The sequence below is a fragment of the Pinus tabuliformis genome, chromosome 9 (genome assembly GCF_031772625.1).
Source record: "Pinus tabuliformis cultivar Carrire ecotype Pingquan chromosome 9, CPIR1, whole genome shotgun sequence".
NCBI lineage: Eukaryota > Viridiplantae > Streptophyta > Pinopsida > Pinales > Pinaceae > Pinus > Pinus tabuliformis.
In genome coordinates this window covers 634,066,780-634,090,500 of record NC_142307.1, presented here as the reverse complement: position 1 = coordinate 634,090,500, position 23,721 = coordinate 634,066,780, and positions in this window count along the sequence as shown.

The window sequence follows — 23,721 nt, the reverse complement described above, 5'->3', positions numbered from 1 at the left end:
AAGAAGAAGCAAGAGGAGGAACCATCATGAAAGACATGAAGTAATCTTGGATGAAGACAAAGAGGTGGCTACTCATGATAACTTGGAAGGTTACAACATCTATATAAACCCTTTGGAGGGTGAAAATGGAGTACAAACAAAAATCTATCATGAATAAGTCAAATTCATAGAAGCAACGAGAAAAGCTTGGCACTGATACAACAAATTTTTATGTCGCTGTCACCAATTCTTGGCTTCTCAAAGTGTCATTACAAATTCATATGTGTCAATGTATTTTTCCACATCACTTGTGGAATGTAATGATGTGATTTTCCAAAAATGAGAAAATGTAAAATGTGTGAAAAACCAAGGGTCCCACATGTAGTGTGAAAAGTCACTAGAAAGTTCTAAAGTCATGTAGCAACTCAAAGGTCACATAGGAATTCAAAAGTCATAGTAGTAGCTCAAGAGTCATGAGGCAGGTCAAGAGTCATATGGGAGGTGGAGAGTCACCTCATTTGTTATATATACACCCTCATAGCTCAAGAGAAGGGACTTTTGACTTTTCACATCAGCGTCTCTAACTTGGCATAGGAGAAGATTTTTCTTTGGAGGAGCAAGCAGTGACTTAATGTTCCACTATTGGGGCTGGTGTGGCAACATTGTAATTGTGTATATTGAGACTTTCACTTAATATATGAGGTTATTAAATTCAGTGTACTTTCATGTATATTCCATGAATGGTTGTAAGACTACTCTTTCATTATTTTTCATTGTATGTTTATGTTGAAGACATACTAATGAAAATGAACTATTTCATTGGAATTCATATGTATCTTGTTGAATGTGCATTGTTACTTGCTTCTATGATCATTTTAATCTTGTGAATTACTTTGTAGGTTTGCTAACGATCCTCTCATGCTCTTATGTGTCTCTTTTAGGATAACACTATTACGTTTTTTCTAGAGGATCACTCCCTCTTTCCTTGCTATAAAAGTACCTTCTATACATTGTGATTGTATGTCTCACAACATCAACTTACTGTTTGTTACAAATATTGTTTGTATAATCTCTTATGTTGATAATTGTAACCAAGGAAAATACCTAAGAATAATGGCAACCAACCTTATTTCACAGTTGGGGCTTCTACTCCAAATGGTGTGAGGTGTTATTGTGACTTCATATCGGGGATACCCCCTTTGTTTGCAAACTTCCAGTACCGTCAACAAGTCACAATAGAAGGAGGGACAAATGACAATATGAGCTTGTTGAGTCTATTTTTAATATCTTATCTTGAATTTCTTGTTACCAAATTTCGAGGGTGTTTCTATGATAATGTCAATCTTTAATGCAGCCATAGAAGTTGCTTCTAACCCTTAAGTTGAAAGATATCATCAAGTGAAAGCAAAAAAATGCAATTTATAGTAAGAATGGTAGACAATGAAGACATCTGCACACAAACACGAAGGTGTGAAGTGCAAGAAAAGTGGTGTGAGGTAAATGATTACTCTATTTGATAGTGGTGGGATGGATGAAAATAATAGACACCACAACAACACTTCTTATACTCATACCCATACAAAGTTTGATTAAACACATGAAGGTATTTGTTATGAGCCATTGAACTCATCAGGTATGACCCTTCTAACCAATCTACAATAAGTTCGTAAAAACAACTAGCTTGAAAACCTTGCAAAGAAAAATTTACAATAGACATATCCATATCATGTACATGATCAAGATCAGATTCTGAATCAAATTTTTTTTGGAAACGATCAGTGTTGGTATGTGGATTAGACCTAATGATGGACGAAGACAGAGGGGTGCTAGATCGAAAGATTTGATAGCCATTCAATACACTCTTTCTTTCCAAGTTCAAGACCAAAGATGCACATGAAGAAGGATACTTCAGTTGGAGTTTATGCATATGACCACAAACTATATATTGAGGGCTAAAGAATTTAACATGAAGATACTGAACATCTCTTAAGAATGAATCCACATCCCATTAAGGAATGCTAACAATGGATTTTTGTGAGAAAACTTTAATCTAACCAAATTCAAAAGTTTCATCAGGGTAGCGAGGACTTGAAATAACCATCAGTGTAGACTAAAGTGCTTTGACATCTTGACAAGACTCAGAACTTTCAAAATTTGAAAACTCAAACTTTGAACACACGGTCAATTCTATATTTGAACAACTTCCATCATTTTCATTAACAAAAGGGACCAAATCAAAGTTTCCCAAATCAAAAGATTCATGGAATGGTCAATTTCCGTACAAAAAAATTCCAAGACTTTGACAAAAATCATTGATGACTAAAATATCATCTCTTGAAAACCTTCATTCCCTTATGTTAGACTAGCTGATTCACTACCCAAATCCTGACACAAGGTATGGAAAGTGGGGATAGATATACCTGAAAGAAACTCCTCAATGATCAAATCTGACTCCAATTGAAATTTATGCAGATATTAGTTCTCCTGTGAAAACACAGATTCATCGGTAAGGTTTGGATAGTGATGTAACTACATAGAAACAAGATGACCAAGATAATGTTTCTCCAGGAGTTCAACATGATTACAGGATTCAAGATTGACAAGTTGATTAACAAGACTATGAGATGAATGATTGACTGAACAAGAAGAATCATCATCTTGAGAAAGAGATGAGAGGAAAAGTAACTCATCAATAAACTCAGCATTAGAAATAGTTTCTAAATCAGATTCATGGATTTGATTTTCAGATTTTCTAACTTGAGTAAGGTTAAAAGGAGGAACCCAAAAAGGTACAAGAAAAGGAGGAGGACAATGAATAAAAGGATTAGTAGATTCCTTCTCAGAAGATTGATATTCCTCTTGGGAAAGACCATCTGGCATATCTAATTGAAATGATTTCCTTGAAATCCTGACTAAAAACCAAAAAAATCATCCAAACACTCCCAATCCACATCTTCATCAGGAAACTCATAAAAAATGTGAATAAATCTATCGACAAACTCTTCTAAAGATTCATTTGAATTCATCCTAAGCTGATCAATTTTATTACAAACTTCTTGATATTCATACATATCAAAGACATGAAAAATCACATTAACTAGTTGCTTGAAAGAATGGATAGAGGCAACATGTAAAGAATAACACCATTTTTTGGCACAACCTTCTAATGCGAGGGTAAACAATCTAGCAATAATATCCTCAGAATAAATTCCGCTTGAAAAATAGAATTGAAAAAATACACCCACATAATCAAGGATGGTTGCTTGTCCCTTCCCATCAAAATTCAAACATGACAACTTATGTAAAAATTCTATGGGGATTGAAAGATCCAAAGCCTTTAAAAAACACCTCATGATTATGATTTGGGATGAAGCCATTTAAGATAGCAGATTCAAATAGAATTCACAAGATCAACTTGTGATTTGGCGCTACTTCTAGTGCCAAAATGTTGATGGTATTGGATACCACAAACATATATGGGGTGTCCCCGATGTGAAGTTCCAATTAGACCTCACACCATTTGGTGTAGGATCCCAATACAAATATAAGGTCCGGACACCATTGTAAGTGATTTTAAAGGTATGCCTTGGATGCAAAACACACACAAGAAATCATACACATAAATTTGGGGTAGAAAGTGTGTTAGATTTGTGAGGCATCAAGTGTAAGGTGTAAAATGATCTTTCATGAAAAGTATTAGTACTATCATAAGATAGACGCACGAGAGAAAATGGGAAGATTCATTGATTAACCTGCAAATTAGTTCACAAGATAACAATGATTATATAAACACATAACAAAACCAATTCAACAAGATTCATATCTAAAGAAATGAAATAGTTCATTCTCTTTAGTATGAATACCATAAACATATACCACAAATATCTAAAGAATAGTCTTACAATATTTACGTTACATGCATGAAAGATTGTTGGCTCTAAGAGCTTCTGATAATTAGTGAAAGATCCAAGTACATTGTTACATTGATGAAACACTAGCCCCAATAGTGGAGCATGAAGCTACCACGTGCTTCTCCAAAAGAATAATCTTATCCCTATGCATAATTAGAGAATCCAAGGCCAAATCTCTAAAAGTCAAATCACTCTACTTAAGTTACGAGGGCTTATTTATAATAAGTGCTAATGAACTTTGAACTTTTTCATGACTCTTTGAATTTTACAACCTATGGACTCCTATGTGTTAATTTGTGTAGCTTGGGAGGTACTGGAAGCCCTAGGGTTCAAGGTTTGGAGGGAAAAGTGCCATAAGAGTCACTTGTGGGATTGGAATGCAAGTATAGGGTTTTGAACCAAATCATGTTTTAGGAATTTCCATGAGAACATTTATACATGTGATGGCATGAGACGATAGAGGGCGGAAAGGAGAATCCAACACTTCGAGAATCGTCTAATTCTGAGTTGTAGAAGTGGAGGTATGACTTTTTTAAGGTAATTAATGGGTTGACACCATAAGTTTCAATATCAGCCTAAGGTTGTTTTAGGCATGTGACAAGTTGGCAGTCCCTTGTGATGACATTTTAGGAGTCCTTAATTTATGTGTAAATAGAAGGTGATATGTGAGGCTATTACTCATCCAAAGAGTGAGACACACAAAGAAAATTAACTCGATGGAGAAGAGGATTTTTGTGCCCTAGCTGCAGCAAGGAAATGACTAAACAAAAAGGGTTATAAAAGGTATATTTTAGGGGTATTTTGGGGACCGAGTTGCTGGAAGGGAGGCCGAGGCAACTCTCTAGAGGGTCGAGGGAAGGGGAGGGTTATTTTGGTGGCTAATTAGGGGATATTACAATAGTCAAATATGCCCTAACCAGTCATAGCCATAAAAATAGTGGCACAAACTTGGACAACAGTATTGAGGTTTGTTGGATCCGTGGTTTTGGGTCAGTTTTGGATCAGAATTATTGCAACCTATAAGTGCCATGTATTAAGGTCAAGTTGGGCAGTTGGAGAAATCAATTAGGAGAAAAAATTATAGTGAATAATTGGGAATCATTGGTTTGGTGGAGGGAAACGTGTTGATAGCCCAAAGTAGCCCTAGAGGAGTTATCTTGAAGTTAAGAAGAGGAGCTAAAGGTTTGGTGAAGCTTGGTGCCGAAGTGCAGCACCTTGATGGACTAAGGTGACTGCTAGCTTGTTAGTTTTGTGCTCAGGATTAGGCCTACCCAAAGATCATATTGGATCAGCCTATGAACATGTTACAAAAGTGACTTGCAGAAGTGTTAGGTGGCAACCCTCCTGGAGTCTCTATGTGTTGTCCTTTGAAGGACTTAGGGGCAGCTAGAAAACAATATGGAAGCGAAGGACTAGCAGGACAAGATACGGCATAGAAGCTGCAATGAAGTTTGTCATTGTATATTGTATACCATAGGCTTTCGTATTATTTAGATTTGGTTTAATATAACGAATGTTGGGTTGTACATTATTGTACAATTTTGTCAAAAATTGTGTATACTTGTGTACATGTGATTTATTGATTTATATTTTCCTATATGAAAAGCAGTTCTTGTTGAGATTCTTGGTTTGGCGGCGTCAGTGATTTTAGATTCTAACCTAGACCCAAGATCATGGAAATTAAACATGGTATCAAAGCGTGTTTGAGCTACTTTGGAAGTCAGTGAATCAAAGTTGTGCATAATGAATGATCCGAATTGGATCCATAAAGAATAATTAACAGAGGAATGGCTATACCAGGTTGAGACAGACTTCAAAGAATTTACAACAGCGATCAAAAACACCTCTAAACTAATGGCAATGGTAGCTAGCGTGGAACGACGAGGACATCGGTCAAAGCACGCTGACTGAGGCCAATGGAGACTAGGCGAGAGGCGAAATTAGCCCCTGGGAGGCCCGGATTGGGAAACAGAGGCAGTTTTTGATGCGCAATCGAAAAACCTCAAAATGGAGAAGCCCCAAGCACTCGGTCGCGTGGGAACCGGGAAAACCATGGGACAAAAGGCTAAGTGCTAAAGGCGGGACCCGCTCCAAAACCGATGGTATTGATCGGGGGCATCCATGGGCGATAAGCAGTTTTGATGGAAAAGGAGTGATTCCACTCAGTGCCCAACGCATGGCAAGCGGAGGAGAGAGAAATCTACCACTCATTTCGTGCTAACGATCAAGCTAGTCAACCGCGCGGAACAAGCGAACAACGTCCGATCTAGGGGCTCCAGATCTAACGGCTGAGATCATGCCTGATGGAGAAGTCGGATTTAATGAGGGAATAAGCCACGATTTAGAAGAACTTGAGGTCCACTTTGACTGCCAAGGTGGCAAAAGACTCATTCCACGACGTAACCGAAGAATTGAACCGATGATGCAGGCTGGCGTAGTTCGCAGGAGGACAAGTGGCCACTCCCTGTGAGCCTGATGATGACACCGAGAATAGGGAACTCCAAGCGCAGCTGAAAGCAGGATATCCGAAGAATGTGGAAGAGGAACCGAATTGCCATGAGCCTAAATGGCTTTAAAGCTATGAACATAGAATAGAAAGGACACGGAGGAGTTGGGGACCCGAAGAGGAACACCGAAGACAAAAGACAGAGAAGAGAAAAGAATCAGTGAAGTAAAAAGCAGAAAGAAGACAGAGGGTCGAGCTGACCAAAGGCAGCATCGAGCACCAGAGAGCTTGATATATTCAAGCCATCCCTGAGAGGATCTGTCAGACCAGAGAGCTCAAAGAGCTAGTAAGGAAGACAGTCTGTGTACTCCAGTGGCTTGGGGAATCCAAGAACCACCCTGCCAAGCCAATCTGTTTCAGGGGACTCATATTGAGCTCCTTCATTGTAATTCTCTACTTCAAGACATAATAAAAAGAAGGCCACCACTGAGAGCTGGACAGGAGATGTAGCCCTGGAGGATAGGGTGAAATCCTTATTAATTTCTTGTGTTCTTGTCTTTGCTTACTGTATTTCTCTACTGTTTTCCATTTCAAGTGTCTGTGTATTGCAATCTGATCGATCCGTTGCTTAAATAACATAGACACACACACCAACGTATGAGTCTATAATACCTTCATTTAATAATTCTTAATTGAGGTCACTCATTGGGTGATTATCAGATCAAGTGGTATCAGAGCTTTAGGCTGTAAGGTTAGACAAGCTTGTGTTGGTTTAGCTATTGAATGCTCACTAGATCAAAGCTCAAATTAGGAGAAGGAGAGTTGGTCGAAACTAATCCTGAAATTGGGAGAGTCTATCCTCGGAAGACAATGTCAGAGGAAGGTTCTATGGGGCCAGACCCTCAATTCATAGAGAGTTTCCTAGCTATAAAGTCTATGGTAGAAGAAATGTATAGGGACTTTAGAAAGCATAAGGATGAAGATTCATCAGGTTCTAAACAAGATAAAGAAGAAGATGAGTCTCATTCCCATGACCACTCAAAAGGAAAAGGGAAAGAGGAAAACTTTCTCACACCTCCTAATAGCCCTGTGCATAATAAGAAAGCATCTTTGATTAAACTAGATGTTAAATTTGACTTTCCTATATATGATGGAGAGATAAATGCTGAAAAGTTGGACAATTGGATTAGACAAATTGATGTGTATTGCAGAGTACAGAACATCGACTCAGACAAGAGAAAAATTTAGCTGGCAAGCCTATGCCTAGGAGGCACTGCCTTGGTTTGGTGGGAAGGCAGAACCCAAGCTGACATGAAAATACATGGTAAGACCATCTCTGTCTGGAGTGACTTTGTTTCTGCAATTAAGAAGAAGTTCTATCCATTGGCCTACATGCAACAAGCCATGATGAGTTGGCAAACTCTTCGGCAGTTGAAAGGGCAAAGTGTGCAAGGGTACACTCAAGAATTTAGAAAGAGAGCATTGATTCTATGGATCTCATTAGACTCACCAGAGACACTTTTGAAGTACATTGGTGGTCTACACAGCTACATGAGGCATAACATCCTCATGTTTAATCCCACTAGTATAGATGAGGTATCTGTACAAGCTACTCATCTAAAAGCTAGAGGAAAGAATGGAAATCCAGAAGTTGGGGGACCATCCCAACCCACTGCAAGCAAGAGCAAGGAGAAAAGAAAGCAGAAGTGGAAAGCAAGGAAGGCTAACACTGCACAAAAAGGCAAAACTTCATGCACTCACTGTAAAAAGGATGGGCATGATAATGAGCATTGTTGGATTCTGCATCCAGAGCTGAGACCTAAGAAGTTTGAGGGCAAGAAGAAGAAGACTGATGCAGCTATTCAGAAAGATTTGGGGTCAGACTCGGGAGATGAAACAATCATTGTAGCCATAGGTATAAAAGGTAAGAATTCTGAAGCATCTACTAGTAATTCTGCTCAAACCACTATTGATGAAGAACATGAGAGAAAAAGACATGAGCTTTTCCATATTCGAGTTGTTTCCAAACATCAAAAGATTGATACTTTGTTTGATAGTGGCTCACAAGTAAATTTGATTTCTGAAGCAATTGTAAAGAAATTGGGATTAGCAACTACACCTCACAAGAAACCATACCCATTAGGATGGTTGAATGATAAAGCAAAACTACGGGTGACTAGACAGTGCAAACTCAAGTTTTCTTTTGGGTCAGCATTTGTAGATGAGGTTGAGTTAGACATAATTCCTTTGGATATATGTGGAATTGTTTTAGGAAGTCCTTACTTGTATGATAGAAAAGTTATTTTCTATAGAGTTGCGAACAAGTATCTACTTGTTAAAAATAGAATCGAATACTTTGTAAGAGCTCATAAGCTCAAGAATAATTATACTCTCATAAACTCAGGGCAGATAAAAATAATGATAAATTCATGCAAACAATTCTTACTAATGGTTGTAAAGGAAAAGAACCCTGATAAAACCAATGTATTTGAGGGTTGTAATGCTAAGCAACAAGCTGATATAGAAAAGATTGTTTCAGAGTATGATGCTCTGTTTCAAGAACCTAAAGGTCTGCCACCCAAAAAGGAAATAGTACATGATATTATTTTGCAAAAAGATGTTCCATTGCCTAACATTGGAATGTACAGGTTGTCTGCTTTAGAGAATTTTGAAACCAAGAAGCAAGTGCAGGAGTTGCTCGAGAAGGGGTTTAATGGGCCTAGCACATCACCATGTGGGTCGTCGATTGTTTTGGTGAGAAATAAAGATGGCTCGTGGAGAATGTGCATTGACTATTGAGCACTAAATAAGATAACAATCAAAAAATGTTATCCCCTTCCTTGTATAGATGATCTTTTAGATCAATTAAGGGAAGCTGTTTATTTCACCAAGCTGGACTTGCACAGTGGATACCATCAGGTCAGAGTTGCAGAGAAAGATGCATGGAAGACTACTTTCAAAACAAAGCAGGGATTGTATGAGTGGCTGGTTATGCCTTTTGGCTTGACCAATTCCCTTGCTACTTTCATGAGACAAATGAATGATGTACTCAGACATTTTCTTGATGATTTCATTATTGTGTATCTGGATGACATTCTGATTTTTAGTAAAACATGGGAAGAACACTTAAAGCATGTTAAGCAGACATTAGATGTTTTGAAAAGAGAAAAAAATTATGTTAAACTCTCAAAATGTGAATTTGGAAAAAAATCTCTAAATTATTTGGGTCATATAGTAGGGGGTGGTGAATTGAAAATAGATCCCTCTAAAGTGGCAATCATTGTAAACTGGCCTAAACCCAAGTTTGCTACAGAAGTGAGAAGCTTCTTAGGAGCAGCACAATATTGGAGGAAGTTCATCTCTAACTTTTCCTCAATTGCAGCTCCCTTACATGCTTTGATAGGATTGAACAAGGTGTTTCAGTGGGGAGGCAAACATCAGAAAGCCTTCGACACCTTGAAAGAAAAGATTAGTACATCACTTGTACTAGCACTGCCTGATCTACAAAGACCATTTGAGATCCAAATAGATGCCAGTGACTATGCCACGGGAGCAGTGTTGACACAACGTGGTAAACCCATATGTTATCATTCTGAGACTTTTAATCCCGCAATAGTTAACTATCCTACATATGATAAAGAATTGTATGCATTAGTTTAGAGTTTGAAAAAGTGGAAACATTATTTAATGGGAAAAGAGACAATAATACATACTGATCATCAACCACTTCAATATCTACACTCCCAAACTAAGTTGCAGCAATCAAGACATTACAGGTGGATGGGTTTTCTACAACAGTTTCATTTGGTCATCAGATACAAAAATGGCATACATAAAAAAGTTGCAGACATGTTTTCTAGACCCATTATAAATGCATCTACTATACTTAAGCATAATTCTGTACTACATGAAAGCTACATTGAACAATATTCTCAAGCTATAGACTTTAAAGATGTATATGCAAATTTGAGTCAAGGCAAAAAGGTAGAAGAATTGGATTATCATGTGAAGGACCGACTCTTATATCATTGTGGGAAACTCTGGATTCCACAAACAGAGAGAGTAAAGATAATTAGAGAGGTACACACTTCTCTAATATCAGATCACTTTGGGGTAAGTAAAATAGTTGCACAGCCGCAAATATTTTGTTATTGGCCGAAAATGAATGAGAAAGTTTCTAGATATGTAAGAGGGTGTACTATGTGTGCTAAAAGCAAGCCCAACAATAGAAAACTAGGCTTGTACACTCCATTACCAGTTCCTTCTCACCCTTGGGAAAGTGTTTCCATGGATTTTGTTGGAGGACTGCCTAAATCTAGGAAAGGTCATGATTATCTGTATGTGGTTGTGGATAGGTTCAACAAAATGTGTATTTTGATACCTTGTAATAAGCAGATTACAGCTGAACAAACTACAAAACTCTTCTTTGAACATGTATGGGTTCATTTTGGGTTACCCACTTCTATTGTATCCAATTGAGACACCCGATTTGTGGGGAAGCCTTCGTCCAGTCTGTGGGAGCTGATGGACACCCAACTGAAGAAAAGAACAACTTTTCATCCATAAACCAATGGCCAAACAGAAGTAGTTAACAAGACAGTGATCCAGTTACTTAGAGGATATTGCAGCAAACATCCTAAGCTTTGGGATGAACATTTGTGTTATGTGCAGCATGCTTACAATAGAGCAAAACACTCTTCTACATAGAGATCTCCTTTTGAAACCTGTTTTGGTTTCACACCAAGGTCTCCTTTGGATTTTGTCTTTGGTAAAGATACCACCATTGATGGACACAGTGATGTGGACAAGGAAACTAGGTTCATTGAACAGATCCAGGAGATCTACCAGACAGTACAGGAATAGCTAGAAAAGAGACAAGCCAAATACAAGGCAAGGCATGACAAGCATCGGATGGAGCATAGTTTTCAAGTTGGAGACCAGGTCTGGCTATATATCAGCAAGGACAGGATGAAAGGTGAAGGTAAAAAGCTAAATCCTATCAGGTATGGACCTTTTAGGATACTTGAGAAGATTGGTGAAAATGTTTTTCGCCTTGATCTACCAGCTTACATGCACATCTACTCAGTCGTAAATGCAGATTGCTTGAGATTGTTTGAACCCTCAATGATTGAGGATCCTGAAGAGAAAAGTCAGTTGCCTTCTATTGATGACCTGGTACCTGAATATCTTAATGAATTGCAGGAAGACACCATCTTGGACAGGAAGGTGAGGACAATGCGTAGAGGAGACGTTGAGTACCTCAGAATTGGACTCAAAGGTTCAAAGCTGAGCAGTGAAAAGTGGATTAATATTGGGAAAGTGAGATAGCAGTACCCTCACTTAGTCGATGCTTGAAAGAAAACCAACTTTTGGTGTTCCAAAAGCTTTTCAGTGGGAAGGCCGTGATCCAAATTGGATCCATAAAGAATAATTAACAAAGACATGGTTGTACTAGGTCGGGGTAGACTTCAAAGAATTTACAACAGCAATCAAAAACGCCTCTAAACCAATGGAAATGGCAACCAGCGTTGAACAACGAGGACCTCAGTCAAAGCGCGCTGACCGAGGCCCATGGAGACCGCGTGGGAGGCGAATTAGCCCTTGGGAGGCCCGGATCAGGAAACAGAGGTAGTTTTTGATGTGCGATTAGCCCTAATCCCACATCGCTGGGCGAAAAAGCTCAAAATGGAGAAGCCCCAAGCACTCGGTTGTGTGGGAGCTGGGAAAACCGTGGGACAAAAGGCTAAGCTCTAAAGGCGGGACCCGCTCCAAAACCAACAGTATTGATCGGGGGCATCCATGGGCGGTAAGCAGTTTTGATGGAAAAGGAGAGATTCCACTCAGCGCTTGAAGCGTTGCAAGAAAAGGAGAGAGAAAAACGCCGCTCATCGCGCACTAACGGTTGAGCTATTGAACCGCGTGGGACGAGTGAACGACGTCAGATCTGGGGGCTCCAGATCTAATGGCTGAGATCGCGCCCGATGGAGAAGCCGGATTTAACGAGGGAATAAGCCGCGATTTAGAAGAACTTGAGGTCTGCTTTGACTACCAAGGTGGCAAAAGACTCATTCCACGATGTATCCAAAGAATTGAATTGACGATGCAGGCTGGCGCAGTTCACAGGAGGACAAGTGGCCACTCCCTATGAGCCTGATGATGACGCCGAGAACAGGGAACTCCAAGCGCAGCTGCAAGCAGGCGATCCGACGAAGGTGGAAGAGGAACTGAATCGCCATGAGCCCGAATGGATTTAAGGCCGTGAACAGAGAACAGAAAGGACATGGAGGAGTCGGGGACCTGAAGAGGAACACCAAAGACAGAAGGAAAAGAAGAGAAAAGATTCAGTGAAGCAAAAAGTAGAAATAAGACAGAGGGCCGAACTGACCAAAGGTAGCATCGAGTACCAGAGAGCTTGAGAGATTCAAGCCATCCATGAAAGGATTTGTTAAACTAGAGAGGTCAAAGAGCTGATAAGGAAGAGAGTCTGTGTACTCCAGTGGCTTGGGGAATCCAAGAACCACCTTGCCAAGCCAATCTATTTTAGGAGACTTGTATTGAGCTCCTTCATTGTAATTCTTTACTTCAAGACACAATAGGCCACCACTGAGAGCTGGACTGGAGATGTAGCCCTGGAGGATAGGGTGAACTCCTTATTAATTTCTTGTGTTCTTGTCTTTGCTTACTGTATTTCTCTGCTGTTTTCCATTTCAAGTTTCTGTGTATTGCAATCTTATCGATCCGTTTCTTAAATAACATAGGCACACACACCAACATATGAGTCTGTAATACCTTCATTTAATAATTCTTAACTGAGGTCACTCATTGGGTGATTATCAAATTAATGAAGTACAACTTAAGAGGGAGTTGGTCACATTGTACGTGACAATGTCGAAGTTGCAGGTTGGTATCTCATATGAGGACAGGTTGAAGGGGTTGTCCGACTATATTCCATGGAAGAAAATGATCAAGTTGGTCTTGCAGGTCAACAGGATTTGGAGTTCACCGAGAAAGCCATCAAGAATCCAGCTGACCCAAAGGAGCTGGAAGTGTACGAGGATTTGGACATGAGGGTGAGATTGATCATCCTTGATCATTTGAAGGATGCCCTAATACCTCATTTGTCTGGGAATAACACTGCACATGAGATGTGGATGACTCTTTAGAATATGTTCTAGAATAAGAACGAGAACTGGGTATTGCCATTGGAGGATAAGTTGAAGTCCATGAAGATGATAAAGGGTGAAGGAGTGACTTTGTATCTGACAAGATTGTCTCAGGTCAAATATGAGCTTGCTGCCATCACTGTGACTATTTCAGATGGAGATATGGCAAGGATTGCCTTGAAAGGGTTTACCAAGGAATGGAAACCCTCCATCAAAGGATTTGTTTCGAGAAAGAAATTTCTAAACTAGAATAGGTTGTGGGACGGCTTCATTTAGGAAGAATTTCGATACGAGGATCTTCATCAAAAGAAGAAGACTTTCGATGATGACATGGAACTTGTAACGTGAATGAAAGGTAAGAAGAAGAAGGACTTTAGTAAGGTCAAGTGTTTTAACTCTGGCAAGATGGGTCATTTTTCATCAAGATGTCTGATGAATAAGAAGGGAGATGTCGAGAAGAAGAAAGGAAAGTAGGTCATCGGTGTTGCCACTTCTGTTGAGATAGATGATTACACCAGGAGATTGGAGGAGGAGGACTTTGCCATGATCTCTCATTTCTCGTAGGGTACTGTCGATGAGGATGGATGGTGTTAGGGTCCTATAATTTATAGGATCAAATAATTATTGAATGATTTCTTTCTATATTTCAGTTTCTAAATAATATTTCATACTACAAATGATTTCCAAAAGAAATATAGAAAAATGAAAAGAGGGTATAAATAGAAAAAATAGGAAAATAAATGATAAAAGAACCCCACAAAAAAGAATAAATGTGAAAATGATTCCAATTGAAGTGCCACTAATAGTCAAATACTTTTGTAGTGAATAAATTCATGAAATTGTGTGCAGCTTGTTTAAAATGCCACCATACTTATTTTTGTTTGAAACATACAGTTTAATCATGTTCAAGAAAATTTCAATTTATGTCAATTAGGTTAGAGTGAATAACTTAACCAGACATTGTAATCTTGGCTGAGATTAGATAGGTCGAATAGGGGAATAAATTAATCCAACAGTTTAATCGAGATTAATGTAGTTGGTAGATTAGTTTAGTGATTTGAATGGATATTCTTAGTCCTTTAAAAATGGCAAAATAAATAGGGTTCGAATTCTCAAATGCACCCTAATTGGTTAAGTTAGACTAGTTTAGGAAAAATGAAACTCTTGTTATGAATTTTTTTTTTGTAATACATTGCTTAGTCCAAAGTTTGGACTTTATGATAAAATGTGTGCACATCACACATTATGGGACTGCCAGTGTTATATTCCGCTTACCTTACCTGCCCCGATTGCAATCACCTTCACATCCAACTACCCTTAAGCCTTTTCAGACCCAACCGCTGTGATTCTCTTTAACAGTGAAGGGGAGTCCGAAAAGTGGTTTTCTCGATGATACGTGTCCTCCCGTTTTGATTTTGGACACCCCCCCTCAAATACCACAAACAACTATCATCCCCCACCAAAAGTGGTTTCGTTCATCCCATTGTTTCTCGCATTCCCTCCAACGTTCATCTGCCACGACCCTGCTCAACTGCCACTCCACTACCACCACGTATTCCCTCCTCTTTTCACTTCCCGCCAATGGCCCCATGCCTCTGTCCGCCTATCCTAAGCTGCCACATCGACGACCGTTACACCACTTCTGTTGCATCCTTCCTGTTTCTTGAGTAAATGCAGCTCCTAAAAACCATTTATCCAATGGTCCCGCTCCAATTATGAGTCTATAAATCTCCATTTCTCCTACGCCTCACATCCCTTTCTCATTTTCCTACTGTTACATTGCTCTTGCCCTTTACGTTCTTTCCTATCGACAATTGTTTACATAGATATTCCCTCCAAGCTTTTTCCTCCGAAATTTATTGTGACCATCTGCAAATTCCCTCTGTCACTTTCTCTCACTTTTATTCTGTTACCACTATGGCCCCCAAAACTGCCAGTGTGGTGAATCCTATGCTCACCCCCACTGTGGATTTAGATACACATCCCCCTTGCTGACCGAGATTACAAGATTACTGAGACGTAGTGTGAATTTGATCTATTCGAATTACGATGTTGGTTCTGTGACAATTACCTTGACCAATATGATGAAATCAACCTTTGGCAGTCTAGACTCCCCCTGCTCGTTTTCCCCCGGTCTTACTATTTTCCTGAATTCTTCCTCAAGTGTCATGCCTCTTTCCTTTCAAGTAAGAGGGCTATCATCTCCCCCAATGGTGAAATCCTTTTCACCATCACCTCTAAAAGTATAAACCAAAATCCCTTTTCCCTTGAAGCTCTCAAATAAATCTATCAGAAATTGACCTTTCCCCAGAGAGCTAAAATATTTGAGGTCATCCTACCAGAATATTCTCAACTCCCCGAGAAGAATCCCCCTTATCCCTCTTTTATTTTCCCTCAAAGAACTAGACAGATTATCTCTGTCTTGTCCTACCTGCTTGGTTAATTGTCAGATGAATGGGCAGAGGAGCCTATCTTAGGATTTCTATCCACTCTTTCTACAGAGGAAGGGCTATCAGTCACCTTTTACTATGGTCACTTCCTTGCTGATCTAATTCATGAATAATTCCTTCAGTTTTTAATTGAAGGAATGTTCTGATATTATTCTATTCTTATGTACATGTTCATTTTCTTTCAGACAGACAGGTTTCCCTTTTCAGTACAGAAGCTCCATCAACAAGGAGAGCCTCTGGCCATTATTTTCTGGACCTCCATGATCAGAAAACAATCATAGGAATTCAGTTTCACAGATTTTATTGATCATTTTGTGTATCCAACAACTTGTTTTCTGAGTAGCCAGTAGGTTCCAAGAATCAGTGAAGACATTCAGAAAGTGTTACAACTCCGTGAACAGGTGAAGACATTCAGAAAGTGTTATAGCTTAGTGAGAAGGTGAAGACATGCGATTGGTACCTATACCAGTCATTTACAAAGATCAAAGTTTATGGCTCAAAGCTGCCACTATATAAGCTGCCCAAGTACCTTCCCATGAGGATATTTTCCTTGGAATTCATCAAGCAAATAATTCACTCAGACAATATCCATTTTGTGGCAACCAAAAATAAGTCTCAATTTAGAATCAAGACACAGATAGGACCTTTTATCTGTAACAGTAGAACAGCAAGAGAGGAAGTAGACCTCTTGCTGAAACAAAGGAATTTCCCTCTTAATTTTACATGGTCTTATGACACATTTGGGGTAATTTATAAGCTAAGAGTGGAACAAAAGGAAACTCCCTATGTGCATACCCAAAGACCAGAAATAGAGAAGTATAGGAACCAACAGAATTGGGTAGAGAACACATTGTAGGAGGCCAAAGAGCAAGTACTTTCCAAGACTACCTCATAGAATCCCATACTTAGAGAAAAGATTGAGAAGAGACCAAGAGAGAAAGACTCACCTTTGGTTACATAAGTCTCAGCCAAAGAGTTCAAGATATATACAAAGAAGACTAAGACAAGATCTAAAATTGAATTCCCACTACTGGAGGTAACACAGGGCACCATCGTATTCTCTAGCCTTAAAACTTTTAAGTTTGATAGGAGTACCACCGATTCTCCATCATCCTCTCCTACTAAAGAGATTCTAGCGATCATACCTCACACACCAGAGTTATCTATAGAACAAAGGAAGTTGGATATTTTCCAGAGATATAAAGAGATTAAATAGAGGAATGTAGGCATTCATGACAACATCTATACTCAATTCAGGGAGAAGACTTCCTATATCCTGCATAGACTCATCTCAGCCTATGACACTGAGAAAGGAAGAATGCATATGGCATTCTTACAGGCACAGGTTCCAAAACCCGAATTAATATCTAACTTCAAACAAACTACCTTTGAATTTTAGGAAAATGATATTCATCATTTGGATCAAATGGACATGAACAGGAAAACTGGAGAAATGGTCTATTCAACCTTTACACAAATTTCCCTCATTGCTTCCAAATTATAGCTTTCTTTAAATAATGTTCAATCTCAGCTTCAATTGGAGAAAGTTTCCTCCCTTGCTAAAGACAACATAAATAAATATTTGGAGGAAATGGTGATTAAAGCAAGTTTTGATCCTGGTAATTCAAATTCCATGGAGGAGATTATTAAAAATAAGAATGTTGACATAGTAGCCCTAAAAAAGAAATTGAAGCTTCCTGCGACTGAAGATCCCCAGGAAAATGAGTTAGGAGAGACAAAGTTACAGAAAGAAGAAATGCTCAAGCTAACGGTGGAGTAGAGTGCACAAATCAAGGAGATGGAAGCATAGATGGAAAAGATGATCAAAGAGAAGGAGAAGAGTTCTCAACTAGCAGTGGTTCATCTTGATGCAATACCAATTGAATCCCTACTCCAAATAGGTATTCCTACAACAACCACAATAGTAGGAGCATCCTCTTTTGCAATACCTCCTTCTTCAACTGCACATGAATCAATTAAGTTGGTCGAATCCCTGGAAACATGTCTATACAGGGAGAAGAGATAAAGAAACTAAGATAGAAGGTGAAGACCTTACAGGAGTAGAAAACAATATTTGAGAATGTCCTCCTAACATAAGTACATAAATCCCAGACACTTTCTCTGAGATTGCAGCAGATGGAGAAAGACACTGCCATGGGTAATACCTTGGCCCAGGTCAAAGAAAATATTTGGAAACAGAACAATGAAGATATGATATATATATATATATATATATATATATATATATATATATATATATATATATATATATATATATATATATATATATATATATATATATATATATATGGCCTTCAATACAAATTATATTTGAGCAATAGGAACTGATCAAAAGGTCTAATGAAGCCATTGAACAAGTCAAAAAATAGTTGGGTGACAGACCCAGTGAAGCTACTGAGCTCATCAAATTCCTCAACTCTAAAAACAAATAGGAATTAGAAGAGCTAGAGATTGAATATAGAACATAAACTATACGGAGGTAAAGAAGGTGCTGACTAAGAGAAATTTGGTGAGGCAGCTTGAAGAAAAGTGTTAGATTCTGGACACTGGTGTACAAAGATTCTTTAAAAAGATGGAAGCTCTCTACAAAAAGGGACTTCCTAATTTATTGGTAATAAATGATAAGCTCAGTACGTGGTCTACAGTGAGAAACTAATGACCAAGGCTAAATATAGTTTGAAGGTTACAGGTGGAATAATAAGCATGACGTGAAAAGCATCCTTGGAAGCATTATCATATGACCTGGACATTCAATATGAAATGAAACACATACTCATTTCCAAACCAATATTTGCTATATACACTGAGGTCAATGAAGTTGACAGAAAGTTACTAAAGACAACTATCCCAAGTGAGCAACATTGGGATAAATTATTTGAATTACTGGAGTAAGCAGTGGATTTGGTTGTACAACTCAATGTCAACACAACATCATAATTCAAAGGGCCAGACAGTTAGCGATTCCACAAATTTAGTGGTAGAACTACAGACAGTTCGAATTTTCCTAAATATTTGTAATAATTTAGATAGATTCAGTTTAGGAATTCCTAAATACATCCTAGTCAGTTTTGATAGGATTTTTTGTAAATATCTTATAAATACTTCTCTTTTAGAAGTGTCAAGGGTTGATTACTGCATGGATTTTTGCAATCCAGAATGTTATTGTACTATTTTCTATTTGATGGGTTGATCAATAATAAAGAGGACATTCTTCACAAGATTCATGTGTTAGATTATCTGGTGATGTGCTTCTTACACTGTTAATGTTTTACTACTTTGTTTCCATACTTGTGTTTTCTGAATCTGAATTATTTTACAGAAAATCGATGAACAAAATTTGTTGAAAAGTACAATACTTCTGGTCGAAAATCATTTCTATGTTTTCTTCTGATATCATGTTAAGGAATTCTTAATTTCTCCTTAACTTCTATTGAACTTATATCTTTTCTTTCATTCCATTTCACTTAAATATAAAGGATCCATTTAGTTTATCTACCTTGCCTTGTGAAACTCCTAAAATCTGAAACAGAGCCCCTTTAAACTATAGACTTAATAACCCAACGAAAGGTTCAAACACTTAATCAACCAATCAATTTAAAAACCAAACTTGGAATAATCATAACTAGCCTAATATTTAATACAACAAAGTTAAATCTTATAGAGAGAGACCTCTTTGAAGCTGGCAGGGCTAGATCCCAGCTTCCAAAGTAGGTTTGTGGCTACCTTTGTGATTTTATTCTGCAACCTCGGAAAATTACAGAGTGCTAACATTTTGGTGACCATACTGGGGACTAAAACAATCCTTAATTTCATTTTCATAAGGTAAATTTCCTAGTTCCTAAAACTTTATTTCAGGAAGAACAAGTGATCAAAATTTTAGAAATAAAGGATTAGAGCTTGTTCTTCCCTTTTAAGATTTACCTCCAAAGAGAATTCATACCAGATCTAATCCTGATCCAAAACCACCTGAAATTTTAGATGATCCTGAAAAAATTATAAGAAAAGGAAGTCTAGTTGAAAGCCAAGGAAGCAATAGCCCCCTTTCGAGGGAAAATTCCCTTCCTGAAAACCTCGATACCATACAAGATATTTAGTTTGACTTACCTTTTTTCTATTCAAGACCAAGTCTGAAAGTTTTATTGGTCAGACAGTGGTTGATGAATCTATTCTTCATCCCTATAAAACTGTAGAACCATCTGTTGAACTTGATTTAGATCAGCAAGCTCTCCGGGATTTTGACAAATTGCAAGATCTTGTATCAACACTTGATCAAGCTATGCATCAAGCTTACATTCAACATCATCTTGCTCTTCCCAATCAGTTCATCCAACATCAGTTGGCCCTACCTCTTCTGTAATTTCTACTACTCTGTTAGTGTCAATATCTTCATCCCTCCATCAGTGATCAAATTTCTCTTTTTGCATGCATATTAGGTGTCCCATCTGATCAGTTGCATTCCATTAGGTCATGGATCAACTGATGGTAGTGGTTAATTGTCAATTTCCCTCATGGCACTCACCTGTTGGCCTGTTTTCACATGTTTTACGTCATTTATTGTCATTTCGTTTCATTTCATTTACAAAAGCCAGTTTTAGGGTTTTAGTCTCACTAGGTCTAGGGTTTGCTACCATGGTCATCCAAAGCTCAGTAAAAGGTCAACAAGTACATGAGGAGGTTTATAAGTTCATAAAATCATAAATTCACTGATGATATGCTTAATAAATGGTTTTTACCTCAAAACTTTGTTTTGAGGTGAAAATAGAGTTTTTTTATTTTATGTACAAATTTTATGTAATTTAAAGTGTTTTCTATATGTAATAAGTTCCAGCTTGTTATAGACATTTTTGTGCCTTACAGCTCTAAGCATGAAAATGTCCATAAACCAAGAGCTCCTAAGTCCCTAAAAGTGTTGTTCTAACTCCTAAAGGAACAAGGTCAACAAATTACAGCTTCTCCCAGAAGTTCTCCACCAGAAACTGCTCAGAATAAGTCAAATTAGGATCATTTCAGCTGCTCCACTAGCCAAGTGCGTTGCATAGCACCTAAGTCCACTAGCTAGGTGCGTTGCAACGCACCTAAATGCACTACCAGGGTGCGTTGAGCGGGAAATGACAAGTGGCAGAGTCATTCCACGAGGTGGAGAGACAATGGAAGCTTCCAGAATCTTCTCCAATGGCACTTGCCTCATTGAATTCGACCAAGGATGAGTAAGAGGCTCTCAGTCTCCAAGTGGAAGCAAGAACTGACAGAGAGAAGCCACTAATCAATTCATGAGCTGACTCATCCTCCTTGCATACATCTATATATGGATCCCTCATCCCAGAGATCCAGAGGCTGGAATTTTACACATTGTAAGGAATTGCTGTTGGTTTTATGATACATATTAGAGGATTGGGTGATCTATGCTTTGTTGGGGTTGAAGAAGGGACTTCTTTGCTAGGAGGTTGATGCTGGGTCAGGAATCATCGGTTGTAACTCCTCCTGGATCTTCTTGTATATCAATAAAACTATTTGAGTTTCTTCTCCATGCTTGTGTTTCATTGATGCTTGTTACATTTGTATGGTTAACTTAAATCTGATCCTAAGTTATTTGTGAATATAAACCCATGTCTTTGTATAGTTTCCTTCTTCTGTGATCTTGCAGGTACTTGGTGAAGCTGGGTAAGTGAGAGAGCAGGTAGCTGGAAGCTGTCAAAGAGGAGAGAGATTGGATCAAAGGACTAGCGCAAGATACAGGTTGGTTCATCCTATTCCTCTTCGTTTATAGTTCATAAAGAAGAATACAAAAGTAGTTTTCTCTGTTTGTTTCTAAGGTAGCTGTCACACCTTAGTGGGATAGAGCAGATCTAGATAGACACTTTTCCTGATAACAAAATGGCGACTCCGCTGGGGATCGTGTCTAGTTAGTTTGTTTGTGTTTCTCTTGTTTTTTGTTTCATAAACTTAGAAGTAGCAATCGAACTGCATTTGCCATTAACAAATGCAAAGTAGACATCTGCTGCTTCGATCCATTCACTGGATTTGTTTATGATTTGAACAGTTGATTCATAAACTAACTGACTACCCTTGTGATAGCTCTTAGAACCCCCCTTAGATCTACCTCTGATTGTGTATTACTTGTTAGTGTCAGTCTTTCCAGCCTTCCTCCAGTGATCAAATATGCTCTTACAATGTGGTCTCAGAGTGTCAAGGTCAAATTTTGTCATTTCAAAGAGTTTTCAAGCAAAATTTGGTCACTAGGCATTAGGTCTAGGGTTTGCTTTCACTCCTTCTAAAGTTTTCCAAATGCTGGTCCATGTCACCATTCAGCTGAGTCTATCATCATTCATAGGGTTTTCATTATCATCTCAGTGTCTAATGAGTCATTTTACACCTTGTTCATGCTTCAGTTGCACCTAGGTAAGGTCATTTCCCTCTCCTAGGGTTTTGAAAGCTAATTTCTCTTGAATGGTCAAATCATCGGCAAAACTTGTATCCAGATGTTCATACACCTTCCCCTATCCTTAAAATACCTTATCAAATACTTCCCATCACTGAGATCCCCCAAAATCCTCATTTTTGCACAAACCCTAGTTTCCAGCTACAACTTGGCAATTTTCTAGGTTTGGCCTGTGTTTCGCCCTTTTGGACCCCTTCCCCTTGCTCAATCTCTGCGATTCCACTTTCCCCTGCTTCCTAACATCCCTCCCCACTCCCAAAAATTTCCCCAAGAATTTAGAAGCCCCCTATCCCCTTCATTTCGCTCCATTTCGACAAAATTCCTTGTTTCACACATCGGGACAAGTCGCACTCAAATGATGTTCCAGAGCAATCAAAGACGAATTTTGGAACACTGAGAGAGGTTTTTGTCCATAACATGCCAAAGAAGAAAAACCTCCTTCACTTTTTGCACAGGTGTCATGGTTTTAGAGAAATGTCAAAATTGTAATCGCTAGATCCAAGGAGGTTGGCCAAGGCCCTAAAACGACGGAAAAGGCCCGATCCACTCCAAATTTTGGCCAAAGCCTCTTTGACTGATCATGGTACTTTATTGGGGACTCCCAGCCCAAATTTCAAGAAATTTGGAGAAAATTTTGTCAATTGTGAATTTTTTGTGCCAAACACAGGTTTTCTCCACCAATGGGTCGCGCGCCGCGCGCGACCCTTTCGTTTGGCAACTCCATTTTGGAAAAACTCAGCATTTCTAGATTTTTCATGGAAAGTTACACTTGCTCAGCCATTACCAAGAAATTTCACCAAGTTTTGGGCCTCCAGAAAGTCAAAAAACAAGCAAAAAATGACTTTCTGCCACATTTTTGACACACAGGAAGCAGTCTTGGGAGATTGCAATTTTGGAGGGGAAAATGACCACCAAATTCATAAATTCCACTTGGGTTGGAAAGTAGACATCCAGACCTTTCCAACAAGCCCACTTTTGCCTCATTTGGACCCCTGAACGTGCCTCAAAAGTGCCTCCAAAGGCGCGCGACCCATTCAGGAATTGCGCGCGACCCATCAGGCAGTTTGCACAGGAATTCAACCTACAGCTCAGCAAAACGCAGTTTTGACTGGATTTGACTTTTTGGAGTTGATTTTCATCCTCCTTGTTGTAAATGATGTAATTTTATGATATTTTGACACTTATTTATCTTTTCTAGAAGATTCATTCATAAGATAGGCAAAAATTTAATGAATGAATTGGTTTCCTAGCTTATAGAGGCAAGTTGTTTTGATTGCCTAGTTTTCAGTGCTTAGTTTAGAATTGGTTGAAA